General features: G+C 43.4%; 1 non-coding gene across 1 annotated transcript; it reads left to right on the top strand.

The window, feature by feature from the left end:
* The first annotated feature begins 979 nt into the window (after positions 1-979).
* TRNAL-UAA (transfer RNA leucine (anticodon UAA)) lies at positions 980-1,062 on the top strand. The gene has a single exon. It is a non-coding gene; the product is annotated as a tRNA-Leu (tRNA).
* The last annotated feature ends 11,351 nt before the right edge of the window (positions 1,063-12,413 follow it).

The raw sequence follows: 12,413 nt of genomic DNA, 5'->3' as shown, positions 1-12,413 counted from the left end.
ACAAGCTGTTTGAACAGGCGCTGTACCAACTCTATGTGAATACCGCCACATGCCACACAGCACCACAGGAGTCAGCCCATCTGACCTCATGTTTCATCGAGCCGTGAGAATGAGACTGCCTGAAGCCCCCGTTCCATAGCAGGCCGCACCTTTGGAACAACAGGTCATGGTTTGAGGCCAGGAACAGAAGGGAAAAATAAAGGAGAAAGCCGACTCCCGGCGAGTGGCGAGAGAGTGTGAAATAGAACCTGAAGATCAGGTGGTGGTATGCCAGCCGAAGGCGAGAAACAAAGACACGTCGTTATGTGGGTGGCCCATGTTTGTGCCCCAGAGGATGAGGGAAGTGACCTTGGGCTAGGGAGGGTGGCAGGATGAGGGGGGGGAAGAGGTTCCTGTATGGCAGTATTACACAGTATTTGAATAAAAAAGGTCCACCACGTTTCTGTGTCCATATCACAGTCATAGGAATCTGCGTGTGTCCTGTGACAGAAGCCGTGCAGGTTAATGAGCGTGGTCCTCTCAAGTTGACAGATGCATGCATCAGAACCCAGGCCCGGCTGTGAAGCCTATTCATTTTTAACGGAACATGTTTGTTCAAATGTACTCTAAAGTTAATTATCCCCGTGTTTAAGACTCACGGATCGGGTGGAGGGGTGGGGGTGACATGTTGTGCTCTTTCTATCTTTCACTTCTTTCATTTCTACCTATTATTTGGAAATGCTGCTCCTCTCCAGCACAATTGCTATACCGTTCAAGCCATAATGCTCATGTCATTCAGGAGATACTGTTATTTAGATGTTGACACTTTGCAGATATGCTGATACATACCCACCAAAAGGATAGCTTCACCATCTAATAAAGCGCCTCAATGCCTTCTCGCTTTGAAAAGGAGAGTATTATAGTAATAATTACACCTAAATGAGGATATCAATTGCAGTACTTTGAATGAACATTGAGAAGCAGCGCACTTGCTCTCATCACCAGGATGGCCGAGTGGTTAAGGCGTTGGACTTAAGATCCAATGGACGTTTGTCCGCGTGGGTTCGAGCCCCACTTCTGGTAAATTATTTATTTTCCTCTAAAAAATGAGTGCTGGCTTGAAAGTTTACTTTGTGCTTTTGTTTGGAAAACAGAGTTCTACTCTTGTTTTCTCCAACATATAACAGTTGTCTGACTTTTGTATTCTTCGCAGCTCTTTCGAATACAGAAGACAGCACCCCCTGGTGGACGTGATGTGGCTCACTTTTCTTTCCTATGTACAAACCTTTTACGGCTGCATTACTTAGGCTTACAAGCATCACAAAGTCATTCATTAGCCATCACCATTTGCCAGCTTTAGCCATTATATGACATCCGCTAACATCATTGCCAGGCGTTTGCATGATATGATCTGATGTGTCCATATGTAAAAAGGCCAAGTACTCGCAACATCGCTAGGGCTTGCCAACAAATGTTCATGAACTCAGCCGTTGCCAGGGATCGCCAGGAAATTACTAGGTTCATCCGCCAGCACGCTTCTGCAATGTGCCAGTGCAAGAGTGAGGGACTGCAAGTCTGCAACATGGCTACTACCTCTGACCAACTGGTCACTTGTAGGTTTTGGCTATAAGGTATTGCTTTATCGCCACCTACAGCTGACACTATTGCATTAGAGTACAGCTAAAGGGAGGTGACATGTGAGGAGGGACACAATGCTTGTAGGCGTTGTTTGATTTATTTCGCGCCTTGAAACACTTGTGTATAGGCACGTTACAAATGCCATATCATATCATATATCATATTTACCCACCCATTGTCTCCCCATGGCTAGACTGATCCCTATGACCATTCCTACCCGCTTGCTGCCTCTCCCCACCCAAAACACACCCTCCTGGGATCTCTTAGAGCTCGCTTTTTCAATCCGTAAAATCAAACTTTGTGCTGGAAGTGCCTGCCAGTGTTTCTTCTAAGCAGTCTTCTGAGAGTTAATGGTGTACCTGGAGCTGTAAACGTAGCAGGTCTGGCTTCGGCCACTTGATTTATAAGCAACGTGTCCTTTGCTGCAGTCCTGTTAAAGACAAGCTTTGTCAAAGTCAACAGTTTCGGCTTGTGTATAGGTATACTATATTGCACCATTTTGCAGCTGCTACCATTAATGGCCAGTTATTACCAGGGCTCAAGTCGAGGGTGCACGCAGGGGGACAGAGTCCCCCCACTTTATTCAGAGGGTGGACTTAGTCCCCCCCAGCTAAAAGAGAAACATGGATGTCCTCTTTGAATTTATGAAGACCTCGGAGATCAAACCGCAGTCGTCAGGTTTGTAGGCTGGACACTTCACCACTGTACTATATAACCTGATGAAAAATAAAAAGAAACTAAAGGTGAAGTATCTCATTTCAGTACTGCAAGTCCCAGGGAAAACATTTGTATTGTCTCTTGGAGTTTAAAACATGCACACATTTTAACGTTTTCAAATCACTATTAGAAGAAAATATCCTGTCTTGGTTTTGTGTGTGTGTTGATTTTATGAAAAGGCAAATGCCATTCGTCCTGTTCAACTTGGGTGGTTATGCAAAGCCAAGTTAATGAAATGCGCATATTTCACCTTGACAAGCTCATTTCTGACGACGTCACATCTGATTGCGTTTGTTGATGAGTCCCCCATTTTAATTTTTAGGACTTGACCCCTGGTTAGTACCATAATGTCATGCACATGCCTGTCCCATCTCTACACAAAAGCCAAAACTGTTGGCATTACAAATGCTTGTTTAAATACCTTTGTGCTTGTTATTTGGTTTGCAAGCAGCAATTCAAAATGTGAGCAAGACTTAGGTCTTACTGTTGTCTACTTCCAGCTGCTGTCTTTTTTTAGTTTTCCAGTTTCATATTTAGCTTTGCCCATTGGTGTTCATCGTCTTACTGGTGGAGGCTTTTTTTGCGTGTGCATGTTGTCTTATTTGCAATAATGTTTAGCATTTTTATAAAAGATTCTTAAAAATGCCCACAGTAACAAAAATTGTTTCTTGGCACACAAATTGTGTCAACCATGTGAAAAGGAATGAACATCAGATCCTTTAAAAAGAAAAGTTGCCCTTTTAAAGGAAACCAATCAAAGAGTGAAGCAGCAGAATGATGCATATGAGTGGGCATTCAATACAGTTTTTGTGTTTTAAATATGATCAAGCATTGGTGTCTGGTAGCAAATGCCCAGGTAATGCCTATACAAGAGTCAAATATGTTTGCTTTTCCAATGCTTGTTTTTAACAGGAATTTGGTGCAAGGAACAGCTTTGAGGAAACATATATCATCACAATGAAAAAGTAGCCCACCACAGCCCCAAGGGGGTAGGGTGGAAGAAACACCCCAATCAATGCGCTAAAACTAGGTTATTGGAAATCTGGGTCTCGCTGTGGATCCTGGTATAGATGGGACACTCCCTTGGTTCAAACACATGATTTTATCAAAAGATGCCTAGGATGCCCACACACTTACCCTTATACCGATATTCACACTGGGTTTGAACAAGTCTAAGAGAAAAAAGATTTCCCACAAATAGTTGATTAAATAAATTGTAATTTATGAGTGATGAAATGGATTCATAATATATTCAAATCGTTAACAAATATAAGATAAATTGAACAGTGTAACACACAAATGAGTCAACACGTGTAAATCAAACCCAAAACAAATATAATTCATGTAATGACAAAAAAAGATGGCAAATTAATAATTGCCAAAAAGAAACAAATATTGTAGCACCATTACGAACAACATTAAACATATAAAAAACCAAACAGAGATGAACAGGGTGTTAAAAAGAGAATGTTAGTAATGGAATTTTATTTAGCCAAATTGTGTGTCACTATTATTCAAGCATAAGTATTATTCAAGCCTACGTTTCAAACCTAACAGCTCTTCCTCAGGGCTCCTTGAGTTACAATCAAAGAATTTGTAGCCACGCTTATAGTAACAAGTATGAATTTCTGACCATTAGGGTCGAGAATGAAAAACCTATTTCTTGGTAAATAGTACAGAAATGTTAGTAAATCAAACCCAAAACAAATATAAATCATGTAATGACAAAAAAGATGGTGAATCAAAAATTGGCAAAAAGAAACAAATTTTGAAGCATCATTACAAACAACATAAAAACAAAACAAAAAAACAAACAGAGATGAACAGGGTGTTAAAAAGAAAATGTTAGTCATGGCATTGTATTTAGCCAAATTGTGTGTCACTATTATTCAAGGCAATATAATTCCCTGTACCCACCTCTTACATCCACGGAACCCAATCAAAGCTATGAGCTTTGGGTCCACACAATATGTGAATTAACCCACTTTAGTACTACTGCATACTATTTATGCATACTACTTATATTCAAGACAAAACCAAGCTACAGGTCCACTACTTATAATGTAGACAAAACCAGACTACAGATCCCCGAATACAAAGGGCTGTTGGTAGCAAAGGCAGAACTTTGTCAGGTTTGGCTAGTTTGCAGCTTTGATCGGCATTTACCAAGTAAATGAGCTGGTTTATTGATGTAGCAAAATAAACATACCTACCTATTTAGAACTCTGCCAAATTACAAAAAGAAACCTATATCTATATGATTCATACTCAATTTTGGAGTGAAGCTTTAATATAATGACAGCAAGTACACACATTTAGCTAGGGTCTACAAGCACCGATCAGGAAGTGTGCGTGATGAAGTCTCCACCAACAGTTCAATCTGATGTTTTTAAGATACTGTTGGTGTCCTTGACAGAACATTTTGAATATATTTTTTATAAACCAAAACATAGAATTCTCAGTGGAAAAGGAAGGGAGTATTTTGTTAGACGCAGATCAAATGGAGCAGAATGAGTTGAACTTCACCACGTATCGCTGCAGTAGCAGCGAGTTGTCACTAAGTGACTATGAGGGCAATGTTGCATACAAGGTGGGACCAAGTCGGAATCAGAGTCCAACGGGTGTTTGAAGTGCCCAAAGCATACACCATACACCGGGGCTTGCGTAGTTGTGAACGCTTGGAGCGTGCATTCTCACCAAGCAATGGAGAGGTCCTCTCCTGCTTCGGCATGCTCGGAGTGGAGAGCGGACAGACTTGTTTTGCCTGGCAACCGAGACGCTGTCTTCGATGCGGAGGCGTTACAGCATATTGTTTCCTTTTCGGTGCCTGGGAACGTAAGCGAAGGACTGAAGCTGGCCATCGGACAGACGCAGGTGTGTTCTGGCCGCAAGACGGTTTGTTGTGCTTGGGTGTGAGTGCACGATTTCAGTGGCATCATACACCAGCCTGTGATACTGTAGCATCTGCTTGTGTTGTGTGCACCAGTGCAGGCAGTGGAATGCTATGAGGTTGCCTGGAACCTTACAGGTCATCAGGGTTCCATGACTGTCAGTTGGGATTCAGGATGGGAGATCTGACTTGAGAGGATGCTTGCTACTTAGCTCCTGCCTCCCTTCACCCAACTTGCCCTGTAACTGAAATAAAGCAACTTACTTTTATATGTATCAGCCTCCAGTCATCTCTATCTTCCTGTGGCTCCAACAGTATCCCCAATACTACAGAAACCAGTGAGGCACAGGGTTAAAAATAACAGTCTGCAGATGCGTGTGTGGCTTACATATGAGTCACTTGTGGTGACGACAATGGTGAGGTGCGCCATAAGGGACTCTGAGACTGCTTCCCTCAGGACCAACCTTCCAGAAAACAAAACAGTGCCTTTCTTGCCACAGTTATTGATGCATTATATTTTCCCCTGTTGTGTTCTGTGTGGTCACACACTGTTGGGAATGCAAATGTCCCAGGTCCTGTATTCTTGCGTCAGGCAGGTAGGTGAGCCGATTGTGAGGTGGAAGGACTGGAAATAGGACTTTCTGAAATGTGTGAATGTGTGTTTGCTGTCTAGCGTCCCAATTATGCTATAGAATGGAAGGGTGCACTTCTGTGTCATTGTTTGGGGCATGCTGGGCAGGAGATATTTAAGCTATTTCCTGTTCCTGTACAATCACCAGATGATGCAGCTTTAAGCAGTTTTGAGGCTGGCATTGCCAAGCTAGATAAACCTTTTGAAGTGAAAGAACAAAATATTAGTTAGGTATCATTTTGCACATAGAGAACAAAAATAAAGGGGAGACTATCGAAGAGTTTGTGACAGTGTTGAGAGATCTAGCAATAAAGTGTCAATTTGGACACTGTCAGGGGGACCATCTTCGAGATCAACTGATGATTGAGTGTGCCAATGACCATGTGAAGGAAGAGTTACGGAAAGAGAAAGATCCAATCTTGGATTTGAGCCATAGAGATTGACAAACACATTGAGCACACTGCGTTATGCATCAGACGACTCAGCAAGGAGGATGGTAACGGTTCTGGTTAACACAGTGCTTTGTATAAAGGGAGGAGTGGGATGAAGCAGAGTCAAGGTTTCAAAAAAGATGGAGAGTGGAGAATTAAGGATAGAGGGAAGGCGAAAAATGCCAATGTGAGGAACAAGGAGAGTGGTGATCGTGACCGGTAAGCACAAAAACTATTTGGCTGCCAACCTAGAACATGTTTTAGATGTGGTAGCTTGCAACATCTTGCAATGGATAAGGACTGTACAGTGGTATTCGTGGAGTTCAGACTGTGGGGCTGGGGGTGGGGGGGGTCATTTGGCCAAGTGCTGAAGGCTAGCCTCGGGCAGAGGTGGGAGCATAAATGAGAGTAAATGTGATGAAGAAGATATTGAGCGCGGAATGCAAGAGGGCTAGAAAACTATACATGCAGTTAACACAGTTATGGGGATCAGTATAAAGAAAACCAGGTCAGTAATTAAGGTGAATGAAGCTGACATTCTTATGCTGATTGACAGCGGTGCAGACTACACACTTATTGGGAAAGATCTGTGGGAGTCCAAGTTAAAATGCTGTGTTCTGAAAGAGGTTAATGTGAGAGCTGATGCCTACGGGTAAAACCCCATTTAAATAATAGGGGAGATGCATGCCACTTTAGTGTTTCAAGGAAAGAGCGTTATAAGCAGAGTGCTTGTTACGAATGCTGGGGAACTTGCTCCTGTGGAGAATGACATTAAGGAGATATTCATTGGTGAAGGCTGTCTCAAAGAGGAAGAGTGGATTAAAGCTTGTGAAGAGGATGTGGTTTATCAAGAGGTGAAGAGGCAAGTCAAAGCGAGATGGAGGTAGACTTAAGAGGAAAGAGCTTAAGCAGTGCACGACATTATTACATTTAAGCGAGTGGGAGATTAATTAAGCATTCAGGGAGAACATGTATGTAGGGGTCAAAGGTTATTAGTTCCTGATGGGATGAGAGATGTCATGGTGAAGTTAGGCCACGAAGGGCATATGGGAATTTTTAGGACAAAGTCTGTTATAAGAACAGATTTTTGGCTGCCAGAAATGGGTGAATTAATTAAATGTCAGATTAAAGAATGTGGAGAAGACAAAGACAGGGATGAAGTATTAGAGGTGAGGACCCCTCCAAACCCATGGAAGTGCCACAGGCACCAGATGTTCCCTGGGAAACCATTGCTGTTTAATTTCTAGGTCCTTTTGAATTTTGCAGGTGAGTATGTTAGTTATGTCATCATTGTGAAGTATTTACTGTCAAAATGGCCAGAGGCAGGAATATGGAGAGAGGTGATGATGGGAAACATGATAAAGTTCTTGTAGAGTGTATTTTGGACAGAAGGTTTAACCTTCCAAGATATTGAGTGACACTGGACTTCAGTTCATGTAAAGAGAGTTTCAGAGTTGGTTGAATTGTGTGAGAGTTAATCATAAGAGGAATGCATTACATCTTCCACAGAGTAATGGTTGTGTTGAGAGGTTTAACAGGACGACCATGGATGGTATAAGAATGTCAATGAGTGTGAATGAAAATTGGCAAATAGCGTTGATGCAAAGAGTATTTCAATATAGGCTTAATCCCCATGGTAGGACAAAAGTGTCTCAGTTTGAGGTATTTAGGGGACGCAAACCAAACGTCGTTGACGCCGGGTTTGTTTTGTTTGTCAATAATTATGACCTCGGATGTAGATCAAATTGAGCAGTTCCATAGAAGTGGTGCAAGGGCAAACGTGTGGTAGGATAAGAACTTTGGATGTAGAAATTAAAGGTTTGTTTCTGGAGACAAGATAAAAGTAAAGTTGCCAAGGAAAGGGAGGAAATGCGAGTCAGTTGAAGTATTCACAGGGGAAGACTGTGGGTAATAAGTATAGGAATGCTGTAAAAGTGGACAGGGGTGAGATATGGAACACGCAGAGAGTAGCACGTTTGAAGTGAATGTCTCCATCTCATAACAATTCAAAATGTTCCAACCAATAACAATTTCTCTCCAAATGCATTGAGTCATATTTTCCTTGTAACAAGTCCGTTGCGTTGTTCTTTCCAAATGCATTATTTGGCAATATGTTTTAGGAGGGAAGGTGATATGTTACATAGTTCATAACTTCAAAGTTATATTGTACATAGAGGTCGTTGTAGAACCTTCCATGTATTGTTCCAATTAAAATTGTTGACATCCACGCACAAGAATGCTGAGAAGGAATGGAGTTGGAGACCAGGGGCTTAAGGAGCCGGAAGTGCTGCAGCTGTACCTTATTATCCTTTCAAAAACATAGAAGAGAACAGTAAGGACGAGTTTGAATCATTTTATTTCAAGTCCCATAACAGCATGTAGCTTGATGTAACTGTGCAATAGAGCTAGTTCAAAGAGTTCCTGGGGGGAGGGGTATAGAGGGGGTTGGTGTCTTAGACAAGACGGGGAAGGTAGTGGGGGAATGGCCATAGGAATTAGCTGGACATGGGCGTTAAGTGAGTGGGTAAAGCACCAAACAACACCCAGAGGTTGTGTGTCGCTCCGCTCATCCCATCTTCTGCCTATCTGTACCCCTATACCAATAGTTTTTGGCACATCTATGATGCTAGAACGCCACCTTAAAGCCAAAACTAAACATGTGGCATGTGAGTGCTCACACGAGAATGGCCAAGAGAACTCTGCTAGTGCAATCGGACACTGAAGGCAAATGGGTACTGGCTAAACTAGAGCTGGCAAGAGTGATCACGATTTATCCCCCTAGTTTTAATAGCATATCCCTATAAAGGATTTGGCAATAGCCTCAAGCGCTACTAGTTGTGAAAACCTGATTATCAACGGGAGTGTTCAGACTAGATGCTTGCGACTTACAACAAACGCTTAGGCTCAGTCTTTTGAGAGTGGGTGGAAGAGGTGGTTTGGTCTCATGTTGAATATTGGGATTCTAGATTTCTGCAGGGTGCTCAATACACACAACATTGTGAAGGGTCAGGAATGAAAGTAGGACACATTTTGGACATGGATTTGTCTAAAGACCTTTATGAAAATAAAGTGATTGGGAAAATGCTGTCCCTGTGCTAGAGGTGTTTCCCTGCCTAAACCAAAAACTAAGGAACTGTCAGTGTCAGGGTGGTATCCAAAACAAAACTGTCCTGTATCCAATATACTATACTGGCCCTCACACTCTAATAAAATAAACCTGAAGGTGAAAAGGGTAATGTCTTTACCCTTCAGTTCTTCAAAAGTGTTCAAAACTAAATGAATAACTCCAACATAACGTCTCTCAAAGATAAAGTTCCTCAAATCACAGGGTATCACCCTTACCATGATATGGTATGATATGATATGATATGGCATTTATAACGCGCCCATACGCAAGTGTTTTACCATGAATTCTTCCTTAAAGTTTCTTTGACAATAGTAACTTTTGTCTTTTCCTCTTGTTCAAATCTCAAAGACCTTTGATCTTTAGATTGTCCGGAAACCAGGTATACTCTCCTGCCAGGGTTTTTATCTGTTTCTCTGATTTCACACTTGTAACTGCCTGGTATACTTTCCTGCCAGGGCTTCTTGTTTCCCGCACTTGCACCTGTCTGCTATGCTTTCCTGTCAGGACTTCTTGTTTCACACACTTGCAACTGCCTGGTATACTTTCATGTCAGGACTTCTTGTTTTACACACTTGCAAATACCTGGTTTGCTTTCCTGCCAGGGTTTCTTGTTTCACACACTTACAACTGCCCAGTTTACTCCCGTGCCAGGACTTTTTGTATTTGTCTGTTTCCTTGACTCCACCTTTGGTAGTTTATCACTTTAGCTCTCTCTGCTAATTTCTTTATTTCACAGTCTATTTGTTTGTTAGTGTTTGGCTCGCACTTCCCATCTTTTATCACTTTGGCATTATATGTTAAGATGCTTTGTCCATCAAAGATTCTCTCCTGAGATAACCATGCTTTTAACTTCTCACTTTCAGTATCAAGAAAAGATTTCCTCTTTTCGTCCAATTTACATTGTTCAATGTTTAACATATGGCGTGCCTGCCAATACGCTGCGGTGCTCCCTGTGTCCCAGTGTGGACTCCCCGGCTCTTCACCTGCCAATACGCTGCGGTGCTCCCTGTGTCCCAGTGTGGACTCCCCGGCTCTTCGTGGCATCTCCTGCTCGGTCTGCGGTTCACTGATGACAGCTGCTGGGTACTCTCCCCTTCGCGCTGCTCAGCTTTCAACTGCTGGCTGGGTTTCTCCTTTCCTCATGGCTTCCCGGTAAGTTTCTGTTTGCGGTCTTCCACCGGTGAATGGCCAGGAGCACTGTTCTTGCTTCTGGTATTCCCGTGTGAAGGCTTCTCTGCGTATTCCTGTTCTGCTCACCACATGAGCTGCTTGGCTCCAACATGCTTCTCTCTGTTCTCCGGCCTTTCGAGGAGCTGCAGCCCGCTCCCACCAGCAGTCTGACACTTCTTCCGGGATCTTCTTTAAACACCAAGGACACAGGTGTATGCTCATAACAACTAGAGCGTTGCATGTGTTCAGGGCTTTCTCTGATCTGATCTTCTTTCCCCCGTTCCTCTTCTTCGTTGCAGTGATAAGGGTTTTTGGGAATGGTAGTCTTGTTTTACCAACTTGCACTGAGACATTGTAGGAATGGTTTCAACATGTTTTGATGGCAAGCCAAGATCTGAGAACTGTTCTGAATACTTGTTTAAGAAGGTTGCAGCACTCTACTTTGGGGAAATAGGGAAGGAACCACAATAGGCCATTAAGATGTTGTGTATGGGGAATGCACCCTGTCTGTTAAAAGGGGGATACCATGTCTCATCTGTGGACATCACCACTCCCTCCCGGAGGGTGTCTCCCCCCATGTGATCCTACCTCATATGGAGGCCCCCAGGGCCAGGAGGATCCGGTAGCGGCTGCCTTCCCCTGGCCACATGGGGGGAAGTTATTGCTGGAAATGGAGTAATGATGCTGTCAGATTCATTACAGGTTTTACTCCGCATCCCACCACTCTTTTTGAAGAAATGATTTCATACTGGCTGTTAAAAATTGGCTTCTGCTGCTTTGGCTGCTGGAATTGGTGGCACGCACAGGTCTGGCCTCTCTCGTGTTGGCACTACATTACATCTTGGCTTGCTGGGTCTGATACATTTTTAGTGGAGACTACATTTCTTACTGAACAGTAAGATACACATTTTCATCTTCTAATAGAGGGCTCTCGATATGGGAACACATTGCTCATTACAGGTCTGTCTCATTTACAATAATGTGTACTTCTTTAGCATCATGCTAGACTCCTGCGGCCATTAAGTGACGCATTTGCCGGTGTCATTATTACTCCATTCTGAATGTTACTCGATGTGTCGACCTCAGAAAGTCAGCCACGCCACGATATTGGAAAGTGCACGGGATCCATATGTCAGAGACTCTCCTTAGTCACGTAGCTTTCCAATTTTGGCTAGACAACACAATTGTAACAAATATGTGGTTCAATAAAGTCAGTATATTCATCTGGGTACTTGTTCACAAATATAAAGTAGGTTTTTATCAAAAGAGTCATGAGTGTGTAACCATTTCTTTCTTGGATGTCACTTGAGAACACAAATGCTGCAGTACCTGGGTGGGGCAGAGCACAAATCCTGTACACTACAAAATGCTTTGTTTCTCTTTATGTCATTTGACAAAGTATGCAAAAAAGTTAACAATGCGGGCGGGGAGGGGTGGGGGGGTTGCTGTTGAGCAGCCTGCAAAATGGCTTCCCAGTGTAAGAGCTCAGTGCCCAGCCGCCTTTTATCCGTTGACATCTGCGGTTCTGCTTTGGATCCTATGTCCCTGCTACGATCCCTACACTGAGGCCAACGAGCACTATCCGCACGTCGAATTCTGAGAGAAATCGAACCCTCGGAGCCGGAGATCTTCGCCCTGCTGTGTCTTGCTGAGGGCTGCCCTTGGGCCTCCGCCGGGCCCTGTCCTCATCGTGGCCTGATCGGGTGCCTCCCGCCGGATTCGCTGCTGGCTGCTCTGCCCCTGGCGCCTTGGGGCACACACTACACTCGTGGGCTGGTCCATTCCTGCCCTGCCAGACTGTCCTTTCCGCTGAGGGCTGACGGCTTAGGC

This window comes from Ambystoma mexicanum, chromosome 5p (assembly GCF_040938575.1).
Source record: "Ambystoma mexicanum isolate Mex_15411 chromosome 5p, UKY_AmexF1_1, whole genome shotgun sequence".
In the NCBI taxonomy this organism is placed as follows: domain Eukaryota; kingdom Metazoa; phylum Chordata; class Amphibia; order Caudata; family Ambystomatidae; genus Ambystoma; species Ambystoma mexicanum.
This window is presented reverse-complemented; position numbering and strand designations above follow the sequence as displayed.